Below are 14,965 nucleotides of genomic sequence, written 5' to 3'. Positions count from 1 at the left end.
TTTTTTCTTATTTTTTCCTCATTCTATTTCCCTCCTCTACTGGTTTGAAAGATACACATATTATTTCCAGATTTTTATTTCTTATATCAGAAATTTTAGTGTGAATATAGCTAACCAAAATCCACAGCTAATCAATAATTTTACCCTCCTTCCAGGTTTTATAGTGTTTGTTTATACCTACTCATATTTACCACTTCCTGTATTCTTTATCTTGATATCTCAGACCTTCCATCAGTAACCACTTTCCTCATCTGAGACTATGGTGATCAGAAACTCAGAGAACATAATGGCAGAAGTATGACCACTACTGTTACCTGACTGCCCACTCAACCAAACACACCAAGGGCAGATGGAAATCCCCAACCTCTATAGAACTCAGGTGAACATGAACAAGATGGATGTTAGTGTGGCCATGAAACCTTAAGATAGCTATCACCTTGCTTCCCCCACATATTAGACTCTTAATATAACAGACACTCAAAATCTGCTTTACTTTCCTGAACCATTTTTGAAGTTAGCACAGTAAAACTCCAAACCTATCTATAATGAAAATAGAAGGATGATGCTCCCTGCCCCAAAAAATCAGCTTGATGTGGTAGAAATTAAAATTACACAGCATTTTGTAACCATTAAGTTTTATTATTGTTAAGCATATAAAGTACAAATGAATACTAATAAAATAAACTTAAGTTTTAAAGCTTTGATTAAAAACATTTAGTATATAACATACAGAACACAAAAGCCCCTTAACATACAACTTAGGTCACATGTAAAATATTTAGAAAGCTGGTATATAAATAAGATACCATTTTTACATAAAAATTATTAACTTAGAGGTTGAAATATGATAAAGTGTATTTCCTCAGCACTTGGTCTAAAAAAAGGCACGGTCTTTTATGTGTGCATCTTATAGCACATAGTGTAACTGAATGCTTCTGTTCAACAAGAAAAACATGTATCAGGCTTGCAGCTATTTTCAAGGAGAAATATTCAGGTAACGAAAGTTTTATTTTATTTGAACTCTGCACTTTTGTAGATGCCTAGTTATTTCAATGCAAACAATAAAATAGCCAGCTTACCTATTTGTCTCTTTTATCATAGGCAGTCAGGTACCAGCGATCATGCCAGCCAAAAGAATAGCAAGGATTTTCTAATTGTATTTTATTAAATATCTGTAATAAAGAACTGATATCAAAATACATATAACAGGTTCCATAAGATGGAGCTCTACACAGAACCATTAAGCGCCAGAAGTAATTCAGAAATTTATCTAGTATTAATAAACTCAAAAAATTTTACGTTTGGAGAGCCATAATTAATGGCAGTAATACCATCTTATTCCATGCGGCTATAAGTGTACAACACATCTATCTAGGTTGTGATTTAGTGATTTGGAAAAAGGAAAACAAATGAAAACACAATTCCTTATAATAATGCAGAGTTCAGAAATGCATAGCGAACCTGATGCAGAGATTTTAGGAACCCACTCTAACCAAGGCCACTTGTGCTTGTAGTAAAGAAAGCTTTGTATTGATATTGATGATGGTAGAAGTGGTGTGGTGGCAACACCATTTCAGAGCAATTACCATGTGAATTATTAGCATTATAGTATGTCTAAGCAAAAACTCAGGAAAGCAGGACATATCAGCCTATACTTTTACAGTTTTTCCCACTTTTAGTAAAGCATGTATATTCTTGAATTTTTAATCATTTTAAATTGAATACATAAAGAAAATAAGATGATGAATTATATAATTATAATCAAGTCATCCCCTGCTTCAAGACCTTTGGCAATTCTTCAACACTTCCAAGACAGAATACAATGATGGCAATATGAAGCTTTTTTTTTTTTCATTTACTTCCTAACTAATTCTCTAGCTTCATGTTTAGCCATTCCTCTACTCACCCTACAGAGTTCAACCAAACTTACGACTTGCATGTGACAATATGTGTATGTGTATGTGTGTCATATGATTTTGGACATACTATTTTCCTATATGAAGTACTATTTTCCACATCTTCACGAAGATAATCCACACAAATCCTTTAGATCTGGCCATCCCCTCTATGCATATGGGATAGAATATCACATCACACACCAAGCTGTATTCTAAAGGTTTGTTTTTCTGTCTTTCCCCTCCTGGTATACAATAAGCACTTTAAGGCAAGAAACTGCATTTTTCATCTTCAGAGTCTTATTGCCTAGCACACAGCAATCCATCATATTCATTCTACAGATGAACAAACTTAGGCCAAATAAATTGAATTATTTTCCCAATTTCATAGGCCAGTTAATGGCAGATTTAATATTAGACTAAGAGTTCTATCTAAGACTTCTATCTCCTGGTTCAATGCTCTTCCAGTAAATACAACCTATGGATACCAGATCAGAAGGAATTAGGTCATTAATACCTAGAATGTTTAAGGAGATACACAGCTAAATGGAGTATAAAAAAGTGAGTGTTTTAAAAATAAAAATAAGATACAAGTTAGTTATGATGGATTTTCAAGGAATAGGAATAAAAAAAATAGAAAAGTCAAATAGAAAAATGCTATCTTAAAAATAATAATTACATGGGAGCTATTTCAGTGACATATGCATTTTTTAGGAAGAAAAAGATAAATATGAGTAAGTAAATAAATGCATCTGCAATCAACTTATCAAAGTTCAAAGTAACTAATTTTTTTCCTTAGCTATAACCAGATGAGGGGTAAAGTGTGCAGCTAAGAAAGATCAAGCATTTAAGGCAAGATAATGAGCATAATAATTTATGTCAAGGCAAGAGGAAAGTAGCATTACTTGGTACATAAGTTACCTTTTATTGGGGGAAAAAGTGAAGTATGAAGTAATATTTTAACTTAAATGAAAAATCACCAATTTAAGAATGGACTGAAAGGGATCAGGGAAAGCATTTTATTTATTTATTTTTGACATAATTTATCATCAAATTGGCTAACATACAGTACTAAAGTGTGTTCTTGGTTTCTGGGGTAGATTCCCATGGTTCATTGCTTATATACAACACTGAGTGCTCATGCTAACAAGTGCCCTCCTCAATCCCCATCACCCAAGGGAAAGCATTTTAAAGAGGAAATATCTAAGATAAATTCCTGTCCACCTTTCAAATTTGCCAGAAAATATGAGGTAGTTTAATAAGGAAATATATTTCAGGTAGAAGGAGCAAAAGTATATTCAATGCATGCAGGGAAAAGCAGCCTGTAGACATAGAAACCTACCGGTAAAAAGAGAAGGAAGGAAATGGTTGGCAGACAGAAAAAACAGCAGGGGCAGGATCATAAATCAGGGCCTTGTATGTCATGCAAAGAATCTTGGTTTTATCCAGTAAGTTAATAAAGATCCATGGAAGGCATATGATTGGGAGAATGACTAAATCAGTTGGTTTTTACAAAGATAATTTGGCAGCAGCCTGCTGGCAAAGAAGAACAGAGACAAACAATAGGCTAGTATAAGAGTTTGCATAAGAAATGAGGATCCTAAAGCAACAAAAATAGAAATGGAGAGGAAAAGACTGTATTGAAAGATATTCAGGATAGAGAACTAGCAGAACTGGTGATTATCAGGTTATGAGAGGAAAGGTTAACCCTAGGCTTTAAGTTGAATGTAATACATTGGCAGTGGCACTAACAAAATCGTGAATGCAATAGCAAGATTTGGTAGGAAATAAATTAGTTCAACTTTGGACTTGTGAAATTTGACAGTTGTGTGGGATACAAAGGTGGAAAAGTCAAATGGACAACTGTATACATATTTGGAACTCAATCTAGTTCTTGGCAAAAGATAAAGATTTTGAAAACATCAGCATATAAGTGGTAGCTAAAACTAAAAGAAATGGGTCAGATGTTTAGGTAGGGTGGGTTGAGTAGAAGACAGTCAGCCCTGGGTAATGCCAAAAAGAAAGAGGCTCTAAAAAGAAGAATGGAAAGAAATGAGAATTTAAGAAAACAGTAATAATACAGAAGCTAAGGAAGCAAAACCTTTCAGAGATTCAACAGGAACAAGTAGAGGGACGTCAAATAAGATAAAGGTTGAGAAAGGTTAGTGAGAGTTAGAGGTCACTGGAGACCTTTACTACTTATTGTAGCTTCAGCAGGAATAATAAGGTGTCATCCTTATAGAGGAAACTCAGAGATAGTTAAATGTTCATTTCAAAGGGATAAAATTATATACCTTAATGGACTCAAGATAAATGGCAGGTTTGAACAAATTCCCATGTAAAGATAAAAGCTACGGAATGTAAAAAAAAAAAAAAAAAAAAAAAGAATTGGTGTAATGGTAAACTCAATAAAACTATGTAGGAAATAAGAGACCATGAAAATAACATTCATTTTTTGCTTCACTACGGACACGCTTTGGGCATCTTTCTCTGAAACTCTAGCCTCAATCAAGTATATCCCCTTGAATTAATTATGTGTCAAGGACATGAAAAATTCTAAAAACACTGACCAAGCATATCGCCATTGCTCTCAGTTTTAAAATGTATAAAACCAGGACAGTAGGATTTGTATTTCTCTACAGTCTTGAGTTTTGCTTCTAGTTGGGTCCTGAAAAATATTTTTAAAATATTCAAATTTTCACACAAAATCTTGATTAGTAAAACCAAAATTTTTTTTGCAAACTACTCAGGGCTACCTCAGGTAGGCTTGTAGCTAAAGATCAAAATAGGATGAAAGACAAAATTTAACCTAAAATGGATCATAGACCTAAATATTAAAGCTAAAAACTTCCATGGGCTCCTGGGTGGCTGATCGGGTAAGCATCTGACTTGATTTTGGCTAAGGTCATGATCTCACGCTTTGTGAAATTGAGCCCCATGACAGGCTTGGTGCTCATAGCATGAATCCTGCTTGGGATTCTCTCCCTCTGTCTCTGCCTCTGTCCTGCTTGATCATTCAAGTGTGCATGCACGTGTGCGCTCTCACTCTCTCAAAATAAATAAACTGCTTTTAAAAAGCTATAAACTTCTAAAAACACAAAGGAAAAACATCTTGGAATGGGCAGAGATTTCTTAAAACACAAAGAGCATAAAGCCTAAAAGAATAAAGTTGGGGCGCCCGGGTGGCTCAGTCAGTTAAGCGGCTGACTTTGGCTCAGATCATGATCTCGCAGTTCGTAGGTTCAGGCCTCAGGTCAGGCTCTGTGCTGAGCGCTCAAAGCCTGGAGCCTGCTTCTGATTCTGTGTCTCCTTCCCTCTCTGACCCTTCTCCGCTCACACTCTGTCTCTCTCTCTCTCTCAAAAATAAATAAATGTTAAAAAAAAACTTTTTAAACAATAAAGTTATAAATAAGACTTCACCAAAATTTTAAATGTTTGCACTTCAAAGATACCATTAAGAATATCAAAAGATAAGCGATAGAAAGGGAGAAAATATTTTAAATACCTATATCCAAAAAAGAACTTGGATCCAAAATATATAAGACACCCTTATATCTTAATAATAAAAAGATAAGCAACTCAATTAAAAATAGGCAAATGACAGAACAGACATTTCATAAAAGAAAATATGCAAATCATCATTACATCAAAAAATACTCAACCATCATTAGATCAGTGAAGTCCAAATTAAAACCAAAAGGATACTAGGACACAACTATTAGAATAGCTAAAATTAAAACCATGGACAATCATTTGTAAAGATGGAAGAACTAGAACTTTCATATGCTGTAAAATGTAAAATGTGACAAGAACTTTAGAAACCAGTTTGGCAGTTTCTTATCAAGTCAAACATATTCTTACTATGTGATCCAGCATTACTCTTGGGTATTCATTTACCCAAAAGAAATGTAAGCATATATCCATGCAAAAATTTGTGTGTAAATGTTCAGAGCAGCTTTATTCTATAGGAAAACCCCCAAATACTTTGTCCATTACTGACGAATGGATAAACAAATAGTAATACTCATGCAATGAACTACTTAGCAATATAAGAGAAATGAGCTGCTGATACATGCAATAACATGGAAGACTCTTGAAAATATCATGTGAGTAACAGCAAGCAGGTAAAAGGAGTACATACTGCATAATTCCATATGGATGAACCCCAGAAACAGTGAATTTAATCTCTCCTCATCAAAAACAGATCACTGGTTGCTTGGGCTAGATTTGGGGAGGATTAACTGATATAAGGTACAAGAGAACTTTCTGGGATGACAGAAATGTTCTATATCTTAATTGTGGTAGTGGTTACACTAGCATATGAGTCTGAAAAGTCAAAATGTACATGCATGATATATGTAAATTATACTCAATAAAGTTTATTCATACACACACAAAAAATGGTACAATTTTAAGTTTTGTCTTAGGATTGCTCTGATGTATACCACAAGAACTATGTGTTAAGAAGACATACAACCATCTTCTTAAATACATTCCTGACTAAATGAATGAAACTGTATCGAAATCTGTGGACTCCACACTCCTTAAGGGTATTCAAATATAGAATATAAAGTTTAGCTTCAATGGGCTTGGGTTCTTCATTTTATGCAAGAGAATAGCATGGGGACATTATCCTTGAAGTCCATGTCAATGTCACACATAAAAGTAATTTGATAAAGGGTCCTTCAATATAATGCCCCTCAAAAAGAGTCCTAGGCAGCCTTTCTCAAGCAGAAAGACTTATCACAAAATAGCATTAAGATACTATACTACTGATTTAACAAACAGCCTTGTCCTTAAGGCCAAAACAACTAAGCAATGTTTAAGGTCAAAGCAACAGAAACAATGACTAAATTTTATAACCATATCCTTTCAAACTTAAGTTATATTAGAGTCAATACTGGACAAGAGAAAAAGATGTCAGTTGATGGCAGATATATTTAAAACAAACCTAACTAATAATGTAAGTAAAATTTTAAATGCATATTTATGAACATTTATAGAATGTGAAAGATATATTAAACACAGTGCTTTATACTCCTCATTTCAACTTCCCAACTCTGAGATTATCATACCCATGCATAGGGAGACTAAGCAACTTGGCCAAGGTGATTCAGCTGGTAAATTACAGGATAACCAAAATCTCAACCACTCTGCTCTTAAGAAATGTTATATTCAAAAGGTGAATTTCAGATGCATTAAAGACTTAAATATAAAATGAAAAATTATAGAACAATTAGAAGAAAACTTAAGAAGATACCTTTGCAATTTGTGGATCAGGAAGGACTTTTCAATGCCCACAAATAAAAACTTTTAGGTACATTAAAATTAAGGATTCCTGTATCATAGTCAAAGTCAACACAAGACTGACACATTGGGATGTCTAAAACCACCAAGGGATTACTATTTCAAATAGAGGATTCTGGGAAACCAACAAAAAATGGAAACCCAACCAAAAAGAAGGGCAAAGTGTATGAATAAGCCAAACATGAGAAGGGAAACCTGAACAATCAGCAAGGATATGAAGAAATGGCCAACCTCCCTGGTAAACAAACATTACAGTAACCATAAGTTTCTATTTAACAAGAGTAAAATCAGCAAAATGTAGGATGCTCTACATAGCAAATGCCGGAAAAACCAGGAAAAAGTAAAACTTTTTATACACTGTTGGTGAGGGTAAAAATTTATGTAGTCATTTCAGAAATAATACAGCATAATTTAGTATGCAATACCATATCTGGATATATATCCCCAGAGAAACTCTCCCACAGCCATTAACAACATGTATGAAGATGCTGATTAAAAATTACTTGTCCTCAGGAGTGGGAAACAACCTGGGAATTCATCATTAGGGGAATTGATAATTTGTGCTAGATACAAACCGGGAAATACTGCACAGTTAAAAGCAATGAACTAGGTGTACAAACAGAAACATGAACAGATATCAAACAATAGTGAAGAAGGCAAAATATATACCAAAATAAGTTATATAGATGTAAAACATACAAATTACATATACATACACATATAAAATGTACCAGATTTGGTGCAAGTGCTGGGAAGGAGCTAAGACTGGGAGTGAAGAGGAAAAATTATAATCCAAATAATGAGCATATGTCTCTAAGCAACACTAACCTCTCCATATCTGAAATCTTTTAAGTGATATAGTTATGTCAACTATTAAATTTGATAAATTTATGCAAATGGTTGAGAACTCCCTTTTTCTGGGATGACTGAGCATTCCATACAATACACCTTCATTTTAACCATGATAAATTTGAAAATCCATGGCATTTAGTTGTTGCTTGTTACCATCATAAATAAATACACTCAAAGGGTCTAATAAAATACTGAGCTACAAACCTGAAGAGCTATAGCCTAGTCCAACCTTACTAGTAATAGGAACTTGGCAAAGTCATTTTGCCTCACTGAATGTTTTCTTATCTGCAAAAATAAATTTGAATGATTCTCCAAATCCCTCCAGCTGAAACGATTTCATTTATTTTTCTAATTATTATTCATTCATATGAAATTTTCCCCCCTCCCCAAAATAGCAACAAAATATTATCAAAAGATTTAGAAAAGTGATCTAGCAATAGGGGTGAATAGCAACTTAGCTATTTTTCTAGGGTGGAAAGGAGAAAACACTAAAGAGATACAGGGACTGTCACAGCCTTTTTAAGTATCTACGACAAGAGTATTTCAGCCCAAGTTCAGACAACCTACTCCTTGAAGGATTTTACTCTGCTATTCCACATGTCACTATTACCTCTTCTAAAACATAAGTTAAAGTCTCCTACAGAGTTTCTACTAAAAGGCCCTGAACTTCAGCTTATCTATATATTCTCAGATAACAAAATGGTATATTCTCCAAAGATCCCTTCCGTATTAAACAAGTAAGGTTCCAAGAGAAAAATGAATTTTTAATTAACAAGCTAGTCATATTCTGAGCATTTAACAAAAAACCAAGCATTTAATTAGAACTGTGGATTAAATGGTTCTAAAGACCTTAGGAATAAGGAAAATTAGACTATATCGTAGCTTGGTGACCATGAATAGCAACTGGATAATCTAAAATAATAGTATCACATATTATCAAAAGAGCATCGAAATCAGAATACTAAAAATATCTGGAAACCAAAATTAAGATACTTATGATACCTAAAAATTAGAAATTATAGTATTTTAAAAGACAAAATAGAAGACTTGCAATATTATTAGAATACAACAATAAATATGAGAAATTTAGATCATTCCCATATTTATCTCCCATTCACATTTAATTTTAAATATGGATGGGAAAGGAGGGGAGTGGGAATTAAGAGGTCACAAAACATCTGTTACTAATAATTCCAGCACAGATGTAACAGTTACTGCAAAAGAGATGATGAAGTTGTTCCCAGGCTGCCATACTGGAAGGTCATCTACCAGCAGCCATATACTCAACTCCATGTATTAAGTCTCAATAAATATATAAAGTTGATTATGAGAATTGTCTATATGGAGAGATACACGCAATCCCTATGAATACAGAAGGCATGTATTAAATAACAAGATGTCTGAAGAAATAAATGAGACAAAAATAACTTCCTAGAGAATGAAAAATAATCTAATAACATTCCATAGCTATAATACAAGTGTAGACCTAAACTTGGCTTCTTTTGCTCTACCGTTTGGAGTCTTTCAATTTATATACACCTAAGTGATATCCTTCAAAATATGTCTTAACAAAATTAATAAAGTGAGTTCTAAAGAGTAAAAAAAAAAATTTCTCTGAAAATAATTTTAAGGTGGATTTTACTTCTTAGAGATCATGGTTCTACTTAAGTGTTATAGAATATTGCCATATTTTCAAGCAACCCAGTTCCATGATGACAAGCAGCATAACCCACCTCCCTCAAGGTAAAAATCTAGACATGCTCACACCATACTGAAGAGTTTTATTAGTTAAAGTTTATGTCCTAAGGAGGATTTCTCCAGAAATACAATTCTCAAAACACTATCCCATCCAAAGGAAAGATTATTTTCTAAAAAAATGTGTATATAATAGATTACATTTTAACTGGGGTTACTAACAACTTGTTCTATGAGGTGTATATCCATTAATTTTCTTTTAACTTACATCTAGTTTAAGATACTTTACTAGTAACATGTACAAAATATAGCCTTCTAAAAAGAGTTTTTAAAAATATTTTATTTCCTGGCCATGGTTCTTATCTAGTTTAAGATTTTTTAAATTTTCTTTTAACAATGAACTTAGCTTATCTTTATAAGAAATGAACATAATTTTCCCATAAATTCGTGATTGTGCTAAAAAAGATTAAGAAACATTCCAAACCTAAATGCCATTCTATAATTTCATCAAGTCCTACAACCTCTCATCACACTTTTATATATGAATGTGTATCTTCTTTCAGGATCTATATGATTTTTCTTCTCCTCTACTACAATTCAATACAGGTAGTTGAAAATAGTTAACACTATAATTCCACATGATGTTGCATCTGTGTTTACATATGGCTCTAATCACATGCTTAGAAGTAATTTATGCAGGGGAAAGAAAAAAAAGAGGAAAAAGCAATAAAAACACAATTATAAGAAATAATTATGTTGTTATTTAAAAATATTCCCAGTTTGATAGAACTTTCTCCTTCCTCACCACATGCTTCAAAGCTACTAAAAATGCAAATAGAGCTACAGACTTTCAAAAATACTATGAACTGGAGAAAGAAAAAACATAATCAAATATTCCATATGCTTTTATATAAGGCTCATCTTAACAACCAATTGATGCTTTCAATTTATAAGACACTTTAACTTTTGCTCCGTGCCACAATTATATATGTCATGGCTTTGTGGTAAACTTCCCCAGTTTATAAAAGAAGTAAGTGAATCACACCTATTTACTACTGAGCTCTAGGAATGAGGAAAACACCAAATTCAAGAAACATCTGTCAGGAAATGTAAAACTATATTTATATACATTTTCAATCTCTCTCTCTCTCTCTCTCTCTCTCTCTCTCTCTCTCTCTCTCTCTCCCCTAAAAAACCAAAATGAGAGCTGCACCTAGGCTTACCTGTTAAGTCAGGTAATTCCTATTTAATTCAAGATAAACAGTATTATTATTGCATTGTAAAACTGCTGTTGGTGCATTTATAGAAACACTGTTAAAAATAATTAGGGAAATAAAATACTTCTAACATTTGACCAAACAAAAGGCTTCCAAAAGTTTACAGTTATTTTAACATAGTTATATGGACACACACCAAAAAAATGACTAAATACATTAAAAGTCTCATGTAATTATTTATATTTGAAAGTAGTAATATGAATTTACACAGTTATTTGAAAAGAATCCCTGAATGCAAGTGTACGTTAATTATCACACTACAAACACTTTTTTGCTGCATTTAAAACATCAAAACAAACTCACGTATCTTAATTTACAATTGGTAAATGTAAAACTTATGCTCTACTTGTGATTCTTAACTAGAAGGGAAAGGAAAAGATAAAATCTGAAAATTACTAACATCTGAGTGACTGCTGGTTAACATCTTCTTTAGTGGCTGTCTGCCAACCCATGTATAGTCTAAGTCTACAACAGTTATGGAAAAATCGACAGTATTATCAATTGCAATTTTTACCATATTTAATGGTTTACGTTTTTTAACATCTAAAATGTAGGTATTCAGGGATCTTACAATGAATAAAAAAGGAGGCTAAAAAGTATAGTAAATATGCAAAATAAATATGGGCCAATCATTACATAATTTTCCAAACCTAACAACGTACAACAAAACTTAAAAAAAAAAAGCAGTAATACAATTGGTTTAAAGCAAGACTAAATTGATAGCAATATCAATCTCAGTATTTAAAAAGCTCAAATTTACAAAATTATTCACGTTAAAACATTCCTACTTCTTTCCATCTTAGCAGACTAGAAAACGCTTATGCCTGATTTACCCAGGGCTAGTTTTAAATAACACGAAGATTTAGAATTGCACCAAAGGTCCCTAATTAATGCAGAGGTCCCAATCAACAGGAGATAGACTGACTGATGGTGCTACTACACCAATAATCATTTTTGTTAGCATCCTCTACTGGCGGTTTCCAAAGACAGCAAGTGGAAATGACAGAAAAATATGTATCTTCTATTCCATCTAAAGTGAATTAATCAGCATGTGGTCATTCATTAGTAGCCAGAGCACATTTCTCTCTTCACCCCCCAAAATGCATACATACATACGAAAACCACACAAGAGTAGAAGTGGAAAATTAGAAGACATGTTTTTAAAATGCAACAAAGAAAGCATTACATTACAAACGGTAAAAATCGATTTACGCAATTCCAATGCCAGTCCTTTATAGATGACTGACATCATTACCATAAAGTTACTACCTAAGGATTGATGCTTTGGCCAAACCTTGCTCAATTGGTTTACCCCTGTCAAGTTACATTACTCGATTCTCCCGTTAATATCCCACTCTGCAGATACATTCCAGAAAGGAAATTAAAATGTTTTACTGGAGGCTTAGCAGTAAAATCTGCATGTCTTTTTAAATGAAAAAAATTATTTACATATAAATAACAACATAAAGTATCCCTATGACTATCACCCACTGTATACATCATTTATTCCCTCATTGAAAATATTTAAGTTAACATTTTTCTAAGCAATTCTCTCCAACAACTGCAACTTAAATATGACTGCGTTGCTAAGAAATATCAACCAGCACCTATTCTGAGATCTCACAACACAATGGCACATAACTTCATTTTTAAACTGCAAATCATAAGGCTTAATCAAATAGCATGGCTGTAATCACCAGCAAAGGATGAAATGCATTTGAGAACAAAAAGAAATACAAGGACAGAGCCAAAAGTGATGAAAATGGAAGATACCTGTAGTAGTACGGTGCTATCTTAAACACCTTTTGTTTTCTGAGTAATGCATACTGCAGACAAGACATTTTGTGCTAAACAGCCCAAATCTGTTTTTCTAATATTAAACACAAAGGAAAAACACTGACAGCAAGCGTGGTAAATAAATCCCTCCCTTGAGAATGAAAGCAGCAGACAGGAGGGGGCTGACATACATGCAGGAGAAAACTAAACACCATCTTTTTTCTACCTGCACAAGTTGCCATTTGCTGCAGCGATCGAGAACCTCTTTTTCCTGTTGATTTCAAGTACCTTTCAGGATAGCTTTTTTCCCCTTAAGTCATCTGTTGATATGCCTCAAGAGTGTAATATTCATATCACAGGATCTTTAGGAGAAAAATCCATTCTTTCCTGTTCAGGTAAACATGTTTACAGCAGCTGCACAGACGCTGGGTGGTTCAGACTCACATGTCACACACATGTCGTCAGCAACAAGAAAAGCCCCTTTCTCTGGCGATGAACATTTTAAATAAGGCAAAAAGCGAGCAGCCCTTTCCGAACCAACTTACCTCTCATAAAGCCACATCAGCAACAGTGGCAACAGCTCAATAAGGCACACTATTTGACGCTAAAACAGGAAATTAAAATTGCAATCGCCTATGCTCCAGTCCTTGCTGTAACAAGTCATCTCTCCACAATGACGATACCAAATATTAGTTATCAATCATAACTAACAGACGTCTTGAAAACGCAAATTTTTATTTAAATAACTAAAATCATTCATGAAAGCACGGATTTTAATGTCGGCTCAAATAGATTAAAAATATTTTTACGATTGGAAGGAAACATCTTGAAACAGCTTAAAATCTTCGTATCTGCTTCTAGACAGGAAATCCCACACAAAATCTAAAATTGCCAGGAAAGGTTACAAAACCTCGCGTTTCACATCCCAGAGGGGAGGGAGAAAGGGAGCCCAGAAGCGGGGGGTGGGGCGGGGGGAGCGCGAGAGAGTTTTTACTTAAACGCATATTTCCTTATTTTCTGGAAGATACAACGATCCCATAATAGGCGCATTTATTTCCCTACAGTTAAAAACTCGTCTTAAAAATAACGTAGGAATCAAAACGAGCCCCTCGGTCCGAAATGTACGTGTAATTCCTTATATAGACTCGGCTGCAGCCAGCGGCAGGGCCGTTGCCGCCCATTATTATACAAACAGGTACCCGGCCGGCGCGGGCGGGGACCTCGCCCCGCGCTCCTGCCGCCCCCGGGCGGAGAAGTCTCGCCCCTCTCGCCACAGGAACTGTCCAGACAATAACAATCAGCAGACATTTCGCTGCTGAACAAGGGGGAGAGAAAGCAGAGAATCGCCCCCAAGATAAGCAGAAATACAATCAACTTACAACGTCTCTCCAAACTGGAAAAGGCGACTGTGCAACAACCACCACATGTTCGGGTCTCGCTCTCTCTTGCTGTCTTTATTTATTTATTTTTTTAAACTCTCTGGCCAGGCAGAGGGGTGTGTATTGCCCCGGTACTTCAGCACACATCAATAAACACTGCAGCTGCAGTGAGAGCAGCAGACCCGTGCGTCCGTCGGTCCGTCTGTCCCCTCCCCCACCCTCCTTCCACCCGAGACCAAGAGCGCCATCCAAGCTCCATTATCCGGCTTCAGCGCTCCGTGCGTCCGGCCCAGGTAACAACTTCCCCAAAAACCGAAAGAGAAAAAAAAAAAGAGAGAGGCGTACGCACAGAACCCCATCCCAGCGCGGAGGAGTCTCCCCCGGGTAGAGGGATCTGTCTGTGGTGCTTCCCTGTCTCTAAAACCAGGTAACAACTCCACAAACACACCCGCTGCCCAGCTCGCCGCCATCCACAGAGCTCCCACAGCAGCAAGTAGGTGCCCGCTCCTGCCCCGTCTCCCCTGCCGCCCCACCAGCTCCCCCCTGAACGTGGACCTCACTCGCGGGGATGCCTTGGCGTCCCCAGCCGGGGCCCAGGGCACGGTGGCCGTAGGCTCCGGGGAGGAGGGGCGCTTAGGGACCCGCGCCTCTGCTCCGCTAATCCCCATTCCGCGAGCGCGCCTCGCCGGCCGGTCACAACTTTACCGCCGCCGGCCGAGCCCGGTCCGCCCGCGGCGCGCACCACCGGCGTCCGCGCACACGCGCGCACGGACGACACGCAGCC

General features: G+C 35.6%; 1 protein-coding gene across 3 annotated transcripts in view; it reads right to left on the bottom strand.

Moving 5' to 3' along the window:
- The window catches only part of ZEB1 (zinc finger E-box binding homeobox 1), a 190,952-nt gene that overhangs the window by 175,288 nt on the left and 699 nt on the right, over nt 1-14,965 (bottom strand). The gene's annotated exons all lie outside the window — the stretch shown is intronic.

The sequence above is a fragment of the Suricata suricatta genome, chromosome 10, assembly GCF_006229205.1.
Source record: "Suricata suricatta isolate VVHF042 chromosome 10, meerkat_22Aug2017_6uvM2_HiC, whole genome shotgun sequence".
Classification (NCBI taxonomy): Eukaryota; Metazoa; Chordata; class Mammalia; order Carnivora; family Herpestidae; genus Suricata; species Suricata suricatta.
The sequence above is the reverse complement of the archived record's forward strand: the minus strand, read 5'-3'. Positions and strand labels throughout refer to the sequence as shown.